Genomic DNA, 18,185 nt, shown 5'->3' with positions numbered 1-18,185 from the left:
TCGATCGAGGAGGTGGCGACGGTCACTCATTGTCGGCCGTCGCTGTTGCAGAAGCTGGATGTTGGCGCGCCTTCTTCTCGACACGGTCACCAAATGAAACGGGCTCTTGATGTGCGCCGGCTAATGCTTCCCGTCCGCGACACCGTGCCAGAAACTAACATAGCAAGTCGAGCGCAATTACATGCTGCTAAACCCCGAAAGCGCGGCAACTCGCGGGAGCGTCACACCACACACCTGCTCCACTCGCTACTCCAGCCAGACTCCAACTGCCCTGCCCGCGCTCCACGCGGCAGAGTTAACACTACCAAAGATCCTACACACTTTGATTCTTCACACGACCTATCGATGTAATCGTTCGATAGCAGTTTTCCCTAGGCAAGACCCAGCGTAAAAATACAAATAATATTTACGAAACAAACCAATTATACACCGACATAAATGCATACATATATATATATATATATATATATATATATATATATATATATATATATATATGCAAATAGTAAAACAATTACAGTATATAAAGGCACAGAAATGTCATATATTCTGGTAACAAATTAAGGAAAAAACTTACAGTACAACAGATGGAAATAGGAGGATATGCATTTCCGGCGTTACAGGTTAAAGGCGCTGCAGTCTGGAACCACAAGACCGCTATGGTCGCAGGTTCGAATCCTGCCTCAGGCATGGATGTTTGTGATGTCCTTAGGTTAGTTAGGTTTAACTAGTGCTAAGTTCTAGGGGACTAATGACCTCAGCAGTTGAGTCCCATAGTGCTCAGAGCCATTTTTTTTTATTCAAGTGCGGCAGCTCTTCTTCATGGCCGGGCACGCCACCACCAGCTACACACAGCAGCAGGTGGGGCGCCAGTGTTCTAGTCCACGGCGGGTCGCTGGTTCGACCCTCTGAGGCTGACAGGGGGAGGGTAGCCAGCCAGCGGCGGGCCACTCCACAGCTTGCTGCTGCGGGCAGTCACCCTGCCTTCCAACACACGCCAGAGGCATCCCAAGGCGAGGGCTGCAGATTCGGACGCCGGATCGGGGCGCTTGTTGTGGCCGTGATCTCAGCCGCGCCGGCGACAGGCACGGAGCTGGCCGCCTGTGGCTGAAACCGAGCGGCGCTGAGTCAGCAGCGTCACAGACCGCTGAGTCGGCTGCCGGCACCCCGGCGACGACGCAACTCCGCTGGCGTACAAGGTCGACACACAGTGCGTGCACGGGTTGCCGAGGCAGCCATTCCTTGCCAATCTATTTCGAAGACAGCAAAGTGGTGTCCTCAGCATTGCAGGACCCAGTGACGCAGACCGAGGGGAAGGTGGCACTGTTGTTGGAAACAATAAATCACTTTGAAAGCTTGGACGAATGTTAATACAATGCCTACTACCTCTTCCGCTACATTTGGTCACCCTCATACATTTGGTGGCAGAAGCTCCCACTAAAATTCGAATATCTGTAGTGACGTTTACATGTTAAATAAAGTGTGTGCACCCCGTTGTTTGTAACAACATTACATCTTTTTTCATATAATTCAATAATTGTCACCCTGAAGGAAATATTAGAGGGATTCGAGCATGCGTGGAAGCTTATAAACAATCGTTCTTCCCGCTCACCATTCGTGACAGGACCACAGATGTGGGAAAGAGGTGGCCGGAAAGAGATGGTCGTACACAAAGCATCATCCCCCGTGCACCATTTTGTCGCTTGCGGAGTATAAACAGAGTTGTACGACTAGATCTGCAATGTGACGCTTACTGTAATGACCAAGTGCAGTTGAGAAGCTTGAGCGAATGCACCTCGAATTATGCACATGCGCACATCATTGAGTAGGAGGGAGTCAGGCTGTTAGTTCTCCTTGTAGTGGTGGTCTGTGCAGATGCCAATTCTGGTGGCGGAAGCCTTTATTCGAGCTGGTTCTGCCAGGAAGGTACAGCACGCATTGCGACATAACAGGAATGATCGCAATTTGTCTTCATCCGAAAGGTAGTGATGGGACAAGCGACTGTTGTTAACAATGGACTGGTCACGGCGCCACCTCCTCGCGCCGGCTGCGACCCTACCCCTGGAAGCTGCAGACGCTTACGTGGATACTACGTGACACGGGTGCAATCTCAAATTTTAATTTCATTTATGGACATTATCTCTTTCCAGAAAGAAACATAACGCAAATAGTCGTAAGAATGTGGTAATTTTCCATTCTTCTTCATATACACGTAAAATAACTTCAATGCTTGTTCAGAATTGTATTTCCAACTAATCTTTCTTAGTTACATGTTAATTGCACCTAGAACAATTTAATGCACAGCAATCCATTTATCAGTTTCAAGTGGAGAAAAGAAGAATTAGTCTTTCAGAACATAACGACAGGAATGTGTTTATTGTCTGTCTTCGCTTACACCTGAAGGTATGCGCACCCCAGTTTATGTTGTATACCATTACTTTACTTCACCTTATGAAAGTACCACTGACTGGTTTCACTCAGAAGGATAACTGGATAACACTGTCAGCTAAATCACAAAACAGTGCTTTCATTTGACCGAACGATTGATTATCAGGTTAAAAGCTTCAATAGGCAGAAAAACAAAGACTGCTTCCACTTGGAAAGGAAAAAATAAATTACTCAGTGAGTACTACATAAGAAGCCACTGGACTGTGTCGACTGTTTTCATTCGGTTGCTCCCTTAAGTACCTGAAAGAAAATAATGAACAAAAATCCCACCGTTACGTAAACCTACAACCGACTGGTTCAATTGTTTCCATTCGGTTCCTCTCATAGACTGATTTCACTCAAAAGAATGAATTAACAATTCAACCCATACGTAAAGATGCAACCGAATGACTCGATTGTCTTCCAACAACCGACTCAATCGATTGTTTTCTTTCGGTTGTTCTCATCAGTACCGAGAGGCACAAAATTGCAGGCTTGTGAGGCATAGGGGGACCACTGGCAGTGTTTTTAACAGGCAGTCACGAGGCCGGGGAAGTAGATTAGAAGGTGTAAGAACATTGAATTAGTGCTTGTATCATTTGAATACAGCCACAAACGTTCAGCACAAACATTGCAACTAGCGCAATGTTGATCAGACCGCTTTCTCGATCGTTGTTACGTTTCATCCATATAACCGTCTGATGGTTCTACAGTTAAGAGACATTGGAAGCTAAGATAGACTCACAAACTCCAGTGACACTGCTGCAGTCCTTAACCGAAATCAGTGTTTATCCAACAAGTGGCGATGTCCGATGAAGCAGCCATGGTTCGATTCGGGTGACTGCCCCGGTTTGTTGGAAAGGTCTGAAGGGGGCGGGGAGGGGCGGGGCGGGGGGTTCCACTGCGTTTCATCCGCAGCTACTGTGTCTCGCGTACTGAATCTACTTCAAGTCATAAAAGAAACACAATGAATGCAAACAGAAATGTAATAACATCTTTAATTTTCATTACTCTGTGGTTCTCAGTTACGTGTGGTATTATGTTAACAATTAGGACTTTGAGTTCGTGTATATAGCACAGAGTTAAATGAATTTGTCGTGCCAAACGCGTTTTGCCTTTATTATTTGTAAGGCATCATCACTGGCTTGAAATAAATACATTTTGTGTTTACACTATTTCTTTTCTCATATTGGAAAGTGTATATAGAGATTACAAACAGTTCTGGCACTTCCTGATTTTTTTTATCGTGCAATAAGTGTTTAAATTTCTACTTACGAGTTTCTTGGATGATGCTCTATAATTTTTCTTCTGCTTATTGTCATTTGCAATTTAATCTACACGGCAGTAGGAAATGAGCACTTATTTACTCCTTGATGTTTTGGGTGTTGTTGCCGAATGTTTAATCTTGTTGCCAACTGTTGAATGTGTAAATGTGATTTCCGTGATATCTCTCTCTCACACACACATACACACATGCATACACATATCACGGATATCACTGTCACACATTCGGCTATTGACGATAACATTAAACAGTTCGCAACGACATTCAAAATATTTAAGTAATTGCTCATACCCCACTGTGGTGCAAATGAAATTGCGAATGGCAGTGAGCAGAAGAGCAGTTATAAAACCAGAAGAAGGACACATGTAGAGCAGCGTAGTAGGAAGAAAGCTATTACTACGTTATAGAAATCAAAATGTGTGGAAACTGCTTATAACATCAGTGTACAATGGTCAGTATGTCAAACACAAATATGTGTGTATTTCAACTCACTGATAGCTTTCAGATAACAGAGGCAAAAACAATCTCATGTGCTGTCTGTTCTTTCGAGCATGTCCAAAAGAACAGACACCACATATTATTAAGGCGGGGACGGCCAATCATCACGTCGCGTTCGAACTCTTACGACAATCGGCGAAATGCGACGAGTAGTTACGATGAAGGGCAACGCGGCAGGCCATTAGTAGTCTGTGGATAACTTGAGTATTTGGGTCCAATGGTAGGCGTGCTTGGATATTCCGTGGAGGCGCGATGATCACTGTGTCCGGATGGCGCACTGGTCAGCACATCTGCCTTGTGAGCGGGAGGGCCAGAATCCAGCCCTCGTCCGGGGCAAATTTTCCACTTGACTTAAATCAGTTCCCATTGGCAGGTGAAGTCCTTAATAACTTTGTGTTTGACACATTCCTCTCATTCAGGTCTATGTAGATGAGCCGAATGTCATACTTATTAAAAAAATAGTAATTTAATACAGTAGTGAAATGTAAGTGAATAAATTGTCCTTTACTACAGTACGTGACACATATTGGTAGACGTCAATACAGATTGAAAACAACTTCCTGCAAATATTATCTGTTTGATTAGATGTACCGCTAAAGGCGGTAGAATGTCTTCCGTAACACGTATTAAGGTATCGTGCAGAATGGCACTTAATTCATGGCGAATGGCTGTAATGGTAGTAACTACAACGACAGGGAAACAATTTTTCCTTCACTTAACAACAGAAACAGAAATCCGGAGTTGTTGCGTCTCGTGAACGGGGTAGCCACGTCACGTCACCAAAGCGGGACATGACGAATTTTGGAAACGTTTGTGGGGGTAAGGCGTGATGTGTTAGACGTTAAAAAATTGTGCTGAAACCCGACCTTATCCGTCAAAACTGTCGCAGTAAGGCTTTATGTGTTAGATGTTGCAAAATTCTCCTGAAACCCGATCTTATCTGTCAACAAAGTCGCTGGATTCCATGACTGAGGAAATTTTGCAACATATTGCAGTAACAGCCGGCATCAATGTTACCACACGTTCAGATGACGTCATTCTGAAAAAAAAACAGGTACAAATAATAGCACAGATTTTATCTGCACACCATACCGCAATTGGAATCCCCTGAGACCAGTACAGGAGGCCTTGCTTATTAACATACACAGTCAAGAAAATGGTTGCTTCATCGGACATCGGCAGTTGCTGGGGAAACAGTGATTCTCGGTTTGCAATGCAGCAATGTCACTGCAGTTTGAGAGTTTATTTCACCTGTTAATGTGTCTCAACTCTGAACTATAGGACGTTTATATGGATGAAACTTAAGATCATCGAGTAAGGCCCCAATGAATGTCGTGACAGCTGTGATGTTTGTGCTCAACGTTTGGGACCGTATTTAAATGATACGCGCACTTATTTAATGTTGTCACTCGCTCGAACACAACTACCCCCGCCTCGTGACTTCCTGTTCAAAACACCACCAGTGGTCGTTCACTGTCTCACACACCTGCGAATACTGTGCCTATCGAGTGAAGCCAAATGACGATCATTAGTGTTCTGACGCAAGCGCTCTGTGCCTCTGTGACGGAACCACTTAGGATAGAAGCATCCGGAGCAGCTGTTGGCATCTGTACAGACGGCCGCTGCGTTGAAAACTAACTGCCTGATTCCTTCCTACTCACTGATGTACGCAAGGACATAATTCCAGGCGCTTTTGCTCCTCGTTCTCAACCGCAGCTGGCCTTTACAGTAACCATTTGTACATCTAGTTGTACGACTCTGTCTATACTCCATGCGTGGCAAAGAATACTTTGTGTACGACCGTTCACCCCCCTCCCCTCACCCCCCTTACCATTATTGCACATAAAGTCACCATGCATGCTTGATTCTCTCTGATATGCCGTTCACGGTATTTGACGAAATATACATAGGAGGCCAAAAAATACTGATTGATCCTTCTAGGAACCTGCACTGTATGAATTGTAACAGTAAACAGCACTGTGTGTGTGTGAAATCTTATGGGGCTTAACTGCTGAGGCATCAGTTCCGAAGCTTACATACTACTTCACCTAAATTATCCTAAGAACAAACAAACACATCCATGCCCGAGGGAGGACTCGAACCTCCGCCGGGATCAGCCGCAAAGTCCATGACTGCAGCGCCTCAGACCGATCGGCTAATCCCGCGCGGCAAACATCACTGTGATGAACAACACCTGTCTTGTGGCGTTTCCCAATTCATCCGTATGAGCAACTCCATATGACGCTTTCGTGCTTGCTAAAGCAACTTGTGTGAGGGAACGCTCGTTCTGTTCTGTATTTAGTCTGTCATTCCTATCCAGTAAGCGTCCCAGAGTGACTAAAAATCGATGTGGCAGGTATTTGTTTTAGTGTTTTATGGTTTTGAATACATAATTTTGTGTATTTCGTAATAAGAATTATTTTTTAAATAATTGTAAGGTTATTGCTGTTTACTTCATAGGTGTGTCAGTTATGCCAGGCAATGGCGTGAAAAACGTGGACACAAGCTTTAATTAGTGAAACAAGTTGCAAAAGTTCGTGTTTTTGAGAAATGAAAACGTTACGCGAAGTTTATTTCCAACTCGCGTTTTATTTGGTAACATTTCGTTTCTATAGCATGCTGATTACATTAGCATTAAGGATGTAGCTTATAGCAATATACGTAACTCATCTGTCCGTACTTTATTTAACATTTCATATTGATAGTAGCTGTTTATATTTCATGTATCTGGTTTTAGGACTACGGGACCTCTACTTGGAACACTCCAGAGGCGAAGCCTTTGCATGGTCTCGAGGATCCAGCCGTTACGCAAAGTGCGGTCTTCCCAGTAGCAGACCATACAAACAGCCAAGCGAACTTTCAACGCTAATCCTGTCGGTAACCTGGACAATGAGAGACGATCGTGTACTGCGCTGACCAGATGCTGATATCAGGACGTATTTGGTCGTCAGACTGCGTTCCACAGGCTACATAGCTGGCCGCAGATGCGTCGGTAATTGGCCTAACTCCACCTTTTCGTGGGACTGCAGTGTGGAGGTCCGACCAAAATATCCATAATTCCTTGCAAGCGACTCTACCATGGGAATGTTGCTACACTCTGTTTTCATTTCCGAAAACAGGAAGCTCATTAGTGGATACATTATTTGTTATGCGTGAGGAAAGAAAATCTATCCACATTGGCAGCTGAACCTATTCAAAGCAGTCTACCATCTAACAATGGCGTAGGATTAAATCCGACCAAGGTAATATGTAAAATGAAACAAAAACTGTTTCGTTTCTTTGAGCATTTTGCAAACTGAATTTGGCGTTGATCATCAGCATTCCGTACTTTAGCGGTTAAGGGTCCTTACGTTCAGGCTTCTGACGTCCCAGGGGAGAAAGCCTTCTTGAAGTGGGCTTAAGCGCACGGTGGAAGGGTCTGCATGCCCTGTAGAAGGCGACGGCTTTGCAAACGCTCTCGTGGTAGCAGGAAAAGTCGCGTAAGCTGGGCGGTCTTCGTTGAAAGAGCGAGGCGAAGTGTTTCCCACAACGCAGGGCGTGGAGGGCTGAAATATCGTAGCGAAATCAACTTCCGAGAGGGAGCAAAGCCCTGACGATTCAGTCACGGTGAAGTCGCAGTCTCAGTACTGGGCTCACACTGCATAGCGCTCGAGGCGTAGTCAGGGAAGATCACAATTTCTGTAAGCTCCGTAAGAGCTAAGGCCGAGAGGGTTCACTCGTGAACACTGCAGCAAAGGGGGAGAAGAGGAAAAACATTGCGTTTAGAAATTATGAAATGTTAAAATGTTAAAATTATGAAATGTAATGTTATATAGAGGGCGATGTACTTGAGGACAATATTATGGAAATGGAAGAGGATGTAGATGAAGATGAAATGGGAGATACGATACTGCGTGAAGAGTTTGACAGAGCACTGGAAGACCTGAGTCGAAACAAGGCCCCGGGAGTATACAACATTCCATTGGAACTACTGACGGCCTTGGGAGGGCCAGTCCTGTCAAAACTCTACCATCTGGTGAGCAAGATGAACGAGACAGGCGAAATACCCTCAGACTTCAAGAAGAATATAATAATTCCAATCCCAAAGAAAACAGGTGTTGACAGATGTGAAAATTAACAAACTATCAGTTTAATAAGTCACAGCTGGAAAATACTAACGCGAATTCTTTACATACGAATGGAAAAACTGGTAGAAGTCAACCTCGGGAAGATCAGTTTGGATTCCGTAAAAATATTGGAATACGTGAGGCAATACTGACCCTACGACTTATCTTAGAAGCTAGATTAAGGTAAGGCAAACCTACGTTTCTAGCATTTGTAGTCTTAGAGAAAGCTTTTGACAATGTTGAATACTCTCTATCAAATTCTGAAGGTGGCAGGGGTGAAATATAGGGATCAAAAGGCTATTTAAAATTTGGATGGAAACCGAATGGCAGTTATAAGAGTTGAGGGGCATGAAAGGGAAGCAGAGGTTGGGAAGGGAGTGAGAAAGGGTTGTAGCCTCTCCCCGATGTTATTCAATCTGTATATTGAGCAAGCAGTGAAGGAAATAAAAGAAAAATTCGGAGTAGGTATTAAAATTCATGGAGAAGAAATAAAAACTTTGATGACATTGTAATTCTGTCACAGACAGCAAAGGACTTGCAAGAGCAGTTGAACGGAATGGATAGTGTCTTGAAGGGAGGACATAATATGAACATCAACAAAAGCAAAACGAGGATTATGGAATGTAGACGAGTTAAGTCGGGTGATGTTGAGGGTATTAGATTAGGAAATGAGACACTTAAAGTAGTAAAGGAGTTTTGCTATTTGGGGAGCAAAATAACTGATGATGGTCGAAGTAGAGAGGATATATAGACTGGCAATGGTAAGGAAAGCGATTCTGAAGAAGAGAAATTTGTTAACATCGAGTATAGATTTAAGTGTCAGGAAGTCGTTTCTGAAAGTATTTGTGTGTAGTGTAGCCATGTATGGAAGTGATACATGGACGATAAATAGTTTAGACAAGAAGAGAATAGAAGCTTTTGAAATGTGGTGCTACAGAACAATCCTGAAGATGGGATGGGTAGATCACATAACTAATGAGGAGGTGTTGAATGCGATTGGGGAGAAGAGAAGTTTGTGGCACAACTTGACTAGAAGAAGGGATCGGTTGGTAAGACATGTTCTGAGGCATCAAGGCATCACCAATTTAGTATTGGAGGGCAGCGTTGAGGGTAAAAATCGTAGAGGGGACCAAGAGATGAATACACCAAGCAGATTCAGAAGGATGTACGTTGCAGTAGGCAGTGGGAGATGAAGAAGCTTGCGCAGGATAGAGTAGCATGGAGAGGTGCATCAAACCAGTCTCAGGACTGAAGACCACAACAACAACAACAACAACACCATCGAATCAGAGTTGTAAACAAAAGCCTTCTCTTTAGCAGGCAATGTTCGTACCTAACGGGCTGCCCATTCATTACCTCCGATACACACTCAGTTTTTCATCCGTATCTACGTACGAGAGTAGTTGAAAAAGTTTCCGACTTCAGCATATAGACAACACCACTTGCCAACAAAAACTGAGAAATTTGTTTGTGCATACGTAATAAGATACTCACCAAAATTTCCGCCAGTTTGGACACACAATTGATGTTTAATAGTGACTTTAGTGAGCTGACGCGTTCTTCTAAAAATGGACAAGAAACGAGTATCGAGCAATTAGATTCTTTTATTTTTGAAGGCAGTACAAAAAAGGTTCAAATGGCTCTGAGCACAATGGGACTTAACTGCTGAGGTCATCAGTCCCCTAGAACTTAGAAGTACTTAAACCTAACTAACCTAAGGACATTACAAACATCCTTGCCCGAGGCAGGATTCGAGCCTGCGACTATAGCAGTCGCGCGGTTCCAGACTGTAGCGCCTAGAACCGCTCGGCCACCCCGGCCGGCGAAGGCAGTACATCTACGTAAAGTAAATACGAGTTGGACTCTGTCTATGGAGACTCTGTACCATCACTTACGACAGTGAAGTTTTAGGCAGCAGAATTTAAACGTGGCCATACCGGGCTGTGTGACGATTAAAGTTCGGGACGGCCAGAAACTGCAGCCGCTGTAGATAACTTGGATTAGGTTCTCCAGATGGTGCTGGACAACCGTCTAGTTGGGTGAGACTATGAGTATACGTAAAGAGCGTGTTTGTTACATACTGATTGAAACTTTAGGGACGATAAATGCGAAGCATGATGGAATGCCATTACTGGTCACTCTACGCAGTCTCAGACTGCGTTTGTCATGGCGAAAATCTACCAGCTGTGGCTGGAACTGCTTCACCAGCCTCCTTTCTCACCAGATCAGCTTTTTTTCTTGTTCCATCGCCAAAAACCTGAGCTCGGACAGATATTTTCATCGAATGATTTGGGCATCACACCCGTAAACAACTGTTTTGTAAATAAACATAGTAAGTATTATTCGGCCGGCTTAAGGAGATAGGAGCATTGTTGGGGGAAGTGTACAGACTAACAAAGAGATTACATTGGAAAATTAATATAAATTTTAAGAACAATCTCTTATTTTTTTATTAGGCAGGAAACTTTTCGGAAAACCCTCGTACGTACTCCGCAAGCCACCATGGAGGCATGGCGAAGGGTACATTTTACTGCTGCTAGTCATTTGCTTTCCTGATCCGTCGGAAATGGAATGAGGGGAAAACGACAACCACTGTAGGAGCTGTAATTTCTCTTACCTCGTCCCCGCGGCCTTACGCACAATGTTCGTTTGGGGCAGTAGGATCGCTGTATAGTCAACCGTAGAATCTGGGACTCTAAATTTTCTCAGAAGTATGGCGAAAGGAATGTAGTCTTGTTTCCAGGAACCCTCACTTGAGTTCGCGGAGCATTTCCGTAATACTCTCGTGTTGACGTCACACACACGTAACACATCTAGCCGCACGCGTCTGAACATCATCGATATCTTTCTTTAGTCTTACCTGTTTGAGATCCCAAACGCTCAATCGGGAATCAAGACCGTGGCAAAGTAAGGTACTGTATGCTGGCTCTTTTATGGAAAAGCTACACTTTCCTCGAATGCACCCAAGAAACCAAAGTCGAGCATTTGCCTTTCCTGCAACCTAAGCCGATAGCTCTCTACTACTTTACAAACTTGACAGGAGCTATCATGGACACTCTGCGGAACTAGCAATTCTAAATGAAAGCATATTTCGGAAAAATCAATTAGTCACAAAATAAGGATTTGTTGCAAGAATGAATCTTTGACTCTGCAGTGGAGTGGTTTTGAAAATGTGACTACCACCGATGCAATAGCGACTGGTGGCTGCATTATCAGTGGAGAGTCATATAAAGCATGACGGGGGGGGAATGAAGAAAACATTTCAGTCGTTGTCGTTCTTGCGGAACCTCATTGGCTTTCGGGGCAAGGGTGCAAGCTTCCCGAAACGGCTAAGTCCGTAAACCGTTCGCGTGCTGCCGTGGTTAAAGTACACCATGCACGGCAAACTGGCGCTGTCCAAAACCGGTGCCGAGGCAACAGTGCTGCACTACGGGCCGTAGGTGACAGGGGTGAACCACGGTTGTGGAGATGTGCACGGTTCGTAGGCGTGCGACTGTTGAGCAAAGGGCCTACGTGCCCTGTATGAACCAACGGGGTGCCGACAGTGTCTCCTTGACTACCGTTCAGCTAACAGTGCTGCACATGAGCCTCCGCAGCAGGCACTTGGTTCATGCACCCATTCTGACTGCTGTTCATCGTCAACGAAGGCTGGAATTTCCACTCCAGTATCGCGACTGGATGCCCATTGACTGGCGACAGGTGCCCTTTTCAAATGAATCACGTTTTATGCTCCATCTGGGAGATGACCACTGGTGCGTACAGCTTGACACGTCCGAAAGCAAACGAAGAAGGAAGACTATGATCTGAGGAACGTTTTCCTGGAATTCACTCGGTGATTTCGTTGTCCTGGAAAGCACAGTGGGTCAAGGCAAGTATGCAAGTATCCTAGGGGATCATGTGACGATGTACGATGAAGCAACCATCCCCTAGGTGCGATGGCTACCAACAGTACCAACAGGGCAATGAAAAGTGTCACACAGCTCATAGTGACCGTGCACTGATCGGAGAGAATCCTGGATGGGTTTACTTTATTACCCTAGCCACCACTCTCTCTGGATTTAATCCAAATCTGTGGGAGCACCTCTGTAAGTAGGCTGTTTAGGTTTTTATGCTGGTAACGCCACGTAGCGCTCTATATGAAAATCACTGACTGTGCTGTGTGAAGTCTGTGGCTGGTTGGCATTGTTGGAATATTCGCTATTGTAGTGTTGGGCAGTTGGATGTGAACAACGCGTAGCGTTGCGCAGTTGGCGGTGAGCGGCCAGCAGTGGTGAATGTGGGGAGAGAGATGGCGGAGTTTTCAGAGCGGATGATCTGGACGTGTGTCCATCAGAGACAGTAAATTTGTAAGACTGGTCGTCATGAACTGATATATATATATATATATATATATATATATATATATATATATATATATATATATATAGCTGGGTTTACCAGCTGGATTTACCAGCACAGTAATTCATTAATTTTTCCAAGGGGATGTTTCACCTCGAACGGGCTGTTCACGCCATTAATCCTCCACCGAGAAACCTATCGCAGCTCGCCACAATATTGTAGTCCGCATGATTCCACATCCTTGCGGGTACCTTCGAGAACCCTACTATCCTGCACCGGATCAAGCGGCAAAAGGTGTTACTCAGGTTGTGACTGGACAGTGTGTAACTGGAGGGCTGTCTATGGCTCTCTTTAGGTAACACAATACCCATGCACCAGTACGAAAGGGAGCAGCAGGCGCCGCTTCCCATCGCACCATTCTTCTCTCTGAGGCAGTCAACCAGAAACTCACTCTCTGCCTGCATGTCTCGCAGTGGATCGAACTGCAAAAGGTGTTATTCAGGCTTTGACAGGTGGTTACATTAATAGGACTGGACAGTATATAAAGGGAGATCTGTCAGTGGCTCCTGTCTAGAGAACACAAAATACATGCAGTCCTGTCGCCAGTGGAACAGAGAGCATAGGGGTCGCTTCGCCTCGCTTCGCCTCGTTTCGCGTCATTCTTCTATCAGCGGCAGTGAATATGCTGTACTTCCCGTCCCAACAAACTCAGCGAGAAGGGTCTTCTTGTCGTGAACATGACGTAATCAACAATGTTTTCGGAGTAGTTGCCACTGAGAATTTTAAAAAAGCTAAAATACTGAAGAGGTGGTCATCCGAAAAGCGCGACGTCCATGGAGAAGTTGGAAGGAGAGCTGCATCCAACATTCTACGTCAGACAGCTGATGATGATGAGCGTGATGACGACAGCGACGGCGATGCTTAAGTGTGGATCCAGAGTGTAGTCTAGTGAAGGCAGCAATCGTACGGATGCAGCTTGACACATCACCCTATTAAGCTTGTCCCGAAAATGCAACATACTGCGCCATGTTCAAAATTTCCGACCCGTCAGCGTTCTGAACATGGACTACAAAATTAAGAAATGTGTATCGTAATGAAGATGAAACCGGTAATGGATGAAAAAATTAGCCTCTACCAAACATGTAGAGTTACACGTCGCAATATTTTCCATGCAGCGTCTACATGTAGAGATATAGTAGCACATACGGCTATCGACTATCAAAGGGCTTTCGACCGTATAAGCCAGACATACCTGCTACGTGTGAGGGAGAAAATGGGTTTTGGTGGACAATTTATCAAGATAATACAAAACCTACTCACGGGAGCAAGATCTATAGAGACGATAAATGGATGGGAAACTCAACCGATCCGTAGCCGCAGGTCAGTTAGACAAGGTTGTCCTATGTTTATGTTCTTTTACCCCATTGCCATAGATCCTCTTCTCAGGACAAGTCGGCAAGATGGGTACAAAACTACAATACTGCTATCAAATGCATAGTATGTGCAGGCGATGTGGGGGCTTTCATAATGCCGCCAAAGACTCGCTTCGAACCTCTGTACACCAGTACGAACTCACATCTGCAGTAGTGACGAACAAGCGCAAAACTGTGCTAATACACCTCGGTCTGCTCGGCACCGATGTCGCTTCACCATGGTAATGCGTTGTGCGAGACCGCAAGATGTTGGGCCCAGATGTAACTGCGTGCGCGCGGGCAATGCAGGCACGAAACTGGAGGAGGGTTCTCAATTCCATCAAGGACCTTTGCGGAAGCCATAACAACTCGGCGCCTAAACCTCTACCAAAAAGTGACCATTGTCGACGCCTTGATTCTCTCCAAGGCCTGGTATCTCGCCGAGCACTTAAGTGTGACGAAGATCATGTGCAGATCAGTTTCACAGGCCGTTTATTGGCTTCTGTGGAGGCACGAAATATTTATGGTGTGCACAAAAACCTGTGTCTTAGATAGGACACTGGAGGGCCTCGGACTCGCTGGATTTCCCCGCAAGTCCTCGGTACTGCAAGTTCATCGCACAGCCTACTTACAGGACAGGAAACCGAGTGGAACAACAGAAGCACTGGTTTCACTATTTCGTCCAAGGGTCATGATTGCGAAAATTCCTTTCCAGTTATCATACCTCATACACTATTTCCTCAACAGGAATCACCTAGTAGGGTCTGTCACTGAAAAATACAGATCAGTCTGCAAACTCTATATGGCTTTGCTAGGACGAAATCCAGTACCCCAGCTCGAGTTTCACCTATCTTCAGAATTGTGGCCCAACGTTAACAACCCTACATTACCATCAAATGTGAACGTACTTAATAAACAATACGATACCAACAAAACAACATCTGATTGAAATCACCCTCCTGGATTTAGCGAACTGTAGTGCGTGTAATAGATCCGAGACACGAGACCACCGCTTCCTATGCCCCAACATGGCAACAGTCTGGGGTAATGGTGGCATTCATCAATCGGACCACACCTGCATCCTGTAACCTGATTTCAGACCGTGTCTTTCAGGCCACACGGCCTTTGCTTTAATAGCAACGCTGTTTCATACCTCTCTTATTTATGGTACAACACCATGCAATAAGAGCGGTAAACAGCGATAGAAATCTATTCGAAAACTATCTGGTAACGGCACTAGAACAAGGATATAGCACGATACTCGTTTGCCATATAACTCCACCTTTTACGTAAAAGATCTCTGAACTGAAAAGTACCAACTAGGAATTCTCTGATAAGCTTCGACCTTCGCGACTAATTTTACTCTGCCCAAGCGACGGATTTTGAAACCGTTAGCTGCTCGTAGTGTATAGACAACCTTGATCGTGAACACGTTTCACAGTCGCCTTTGTCATAATAGTGGGGGATACAAAAAGATAAGATGGAAGAAAAAGAAAGAAAAATGACACGAGGACGCTAGACACCAGATGAAACTCGTGTAAACGGTACGGAGTCTGTCAATGACTCATTCGCACACATTCTCATCTGGACAGAGTTACCTTTATACAACTTCCTTTCGTATCAATGCCTTTATTATTTATAGTGTTGTTACCTATTTCAATAACATGAGAGACTTTGCCTTATCAATTTTCTGTATACTTCTCTCAGTATTCAAATCTCCACCTTAAAGTGCTTAGTCTGACTCGAGTAGAAAAATTTTAAATAAAAAAATGAAACCTGCGACATGGTTTATTTTAAAATTATGTAACAGAAAATAGCAACTGTTCTATTTCAAAATTATATAATCGAAAAAAAATCCAGCTATGCATGGACTGAGTCTCAGGCGTCGTAGTCTGCTGATCGACACCCGATTGATGACCATTTCTACAATTTTCATACATATTGCTTTCCTTAAAACTATGTGCTGGAAGTGGTTGGTTCCATGAATGACAAGTATATCAATACCATAATTTGACAACCATTTTTAATGCTTCCAGCTCAGGATGTCTCGATTCCAAAGCTTCGAAAAGCGCACGGTAAGTTAAAAATATCTCCACCGTAACCCAAAAATTCTACGACACACTCCAAAGTATTGTTATAGAGACGACTTAGTGTATAACAGTTTGAAAGCAACACCTTACCGTTTTGCGAGAAAAGCAAATGACATCCTGTTAGGTGGACAGCAATCATGCACAGCGCAATCAAGTCACCATCTATAATTCACAGGGCATCATGCGACGTGCAATGGTTGTAAAATGGCATGCAAAAGTTTAGGTAGCCTACACTACTTGTTACCTACGTACGAAGCGTCAGTATTTGCAAGGGAGTTAAAGCGTAATTCTATTTTCTGTTTCATTTAACACGGAAACTGACCGTTTCCTTACACATCTTCCAAAGCAAACCTTTACGTACTGGGTCTCCTCTACACGTTCTATAAGTAAGTAATAAGATTGCGGTACAGCATGTACAGGAGTGAGATAAAAATATGGCAATCCTGAGTCAAATGCATGCTTGAACGTGAATCCATATGTCAACCCAGCCTGTAAGTTGCGCTGTTGTATATGAAGATGCGAGGCACATGTGCAGCGTTCTCAGCGTTACGCTGTGTCAGCTGTGGTCGCAGCAGAGTTCTGTGTCGTTGTGACTGCATTATGTCGGAGCTAAGTGAATTCGATTGTGGGCAAAATGTAGGTGCTCCATGATGGGTGGTTCCGCAACCAAGGTAGCCAAAGCGTTCGGTATTTAAAAAAGTGGCACTGTATCCAACAATTACACTGCCTAGAGGAGAGAACATGGGATACTAAGTCAGAACGCGGACGAGAGTGTATGCTGCGTGATGGCGACGGCTGCATAAATTACTGCAGAACTGAATACCGTATTCTGTCAGCACCAACACAACGGGAGCTTCTTATGCAGAGAATTGCAGGGTGACCTGGAATTTCAAACCATTCAGCAATCACTCTAATGGCCGTAAGAAGACAACTGCAACGCAACCTTCGCACTGGTGGTGGTATAGTTAAAGTTATATCTCAACCTGGTACGAAGATTACCGTCACGTGTCATATCCTACAGCTCCTGCATGCTACCCTCTGTAGTAATGGCTAAACAAATTCGTGTGGTCCACGAAATTACAGGCCCCTGCAAGTTACTGCTGGGGTATAAATAATTTCTAGCAGCTGGGTTTAACCAACCTGTAAAAATTTGAACGCAATGAATAACCTAATTTTTTTGGAAGCACTGCAGAAGGCACCAATGCAGGGCTTAATAGAGAGCATAGAGCCATTATTTACTTTCATGACCCAGCATTGAACTTTGGTAGGTGACTTTCACCTATTCTTTATGATGAAGGGCGGAAATAATCAGTTATAGGGTATAGGGTAATTGATATTTATTCAATACCGATGGCGTTTCAATAACTAGCCGTGAGTCTGTTGGAATATACATCATCAGAGCTCCTCCCTATAGTTAACATGATTCACTTTCACCACATATTTATGGAAAGGGAGAGGGGAGCACAGACCTGAGTTCAATGTAATTTTATGCAGGCACACAATTATACTTAACCCATGCATATTACAATCAAATACTAAAGGTTACGCAGAACAAGTTCAGCAAAGACACTACAAGCGCGGTCGGTCAGGGCGGAAGAGCATTTGCCTAAATATTTCAAATTTTGTTAAAACGTATGCTGAAGAATCGGTAGCAAGTGGTGCACTTAACTATGAATGAATCTTGCTTTGAGAAACAACAGCACTATCACGTGGTGGGAAAACTTTGCAAGTGTTTATTCCATCAATAGGCATTAAAATCTGAACTTTTCTGGATACAAGAGTTTAACCCATATATTTTCAGTAACGCGCAGCATTTCCAGAAAATCAAATAGTTATGGAGGGCACAAGACTCATTAACTAATTAGCACATTGTATTGTATTGTATTGTATGTTAACCGGGGACCTAGAAACGACGGAGAGGCTCCGTCCCCGCCGCAGCCGCAGTGGTCCACAACCCCACGACGACTGTCGCAGACCACTTCACCCCTCCGCCGCCCCACACAGAACCCAGGGTTATTGTGCGGTTCGG

This window comes from Schistocerca nitens, chromosome 7 (genome assembly GCF_023898315.1).
Source record: "Schistocerca nitens isolate TAMUIC-IGC-003100 chromosome 7, iqSchNite1.1, whole genome shotgun sequence".
NCBI classification, from domain to species: domain Eukaryota; kingdom Metazoa; phylum Arthropoda; class Insecta; order Orthoptera; family Acrididae; genus Schistocerca; species Schistocerca nitens.
This window is presented reverse-complemented; position numbering follows the sequence as displayed.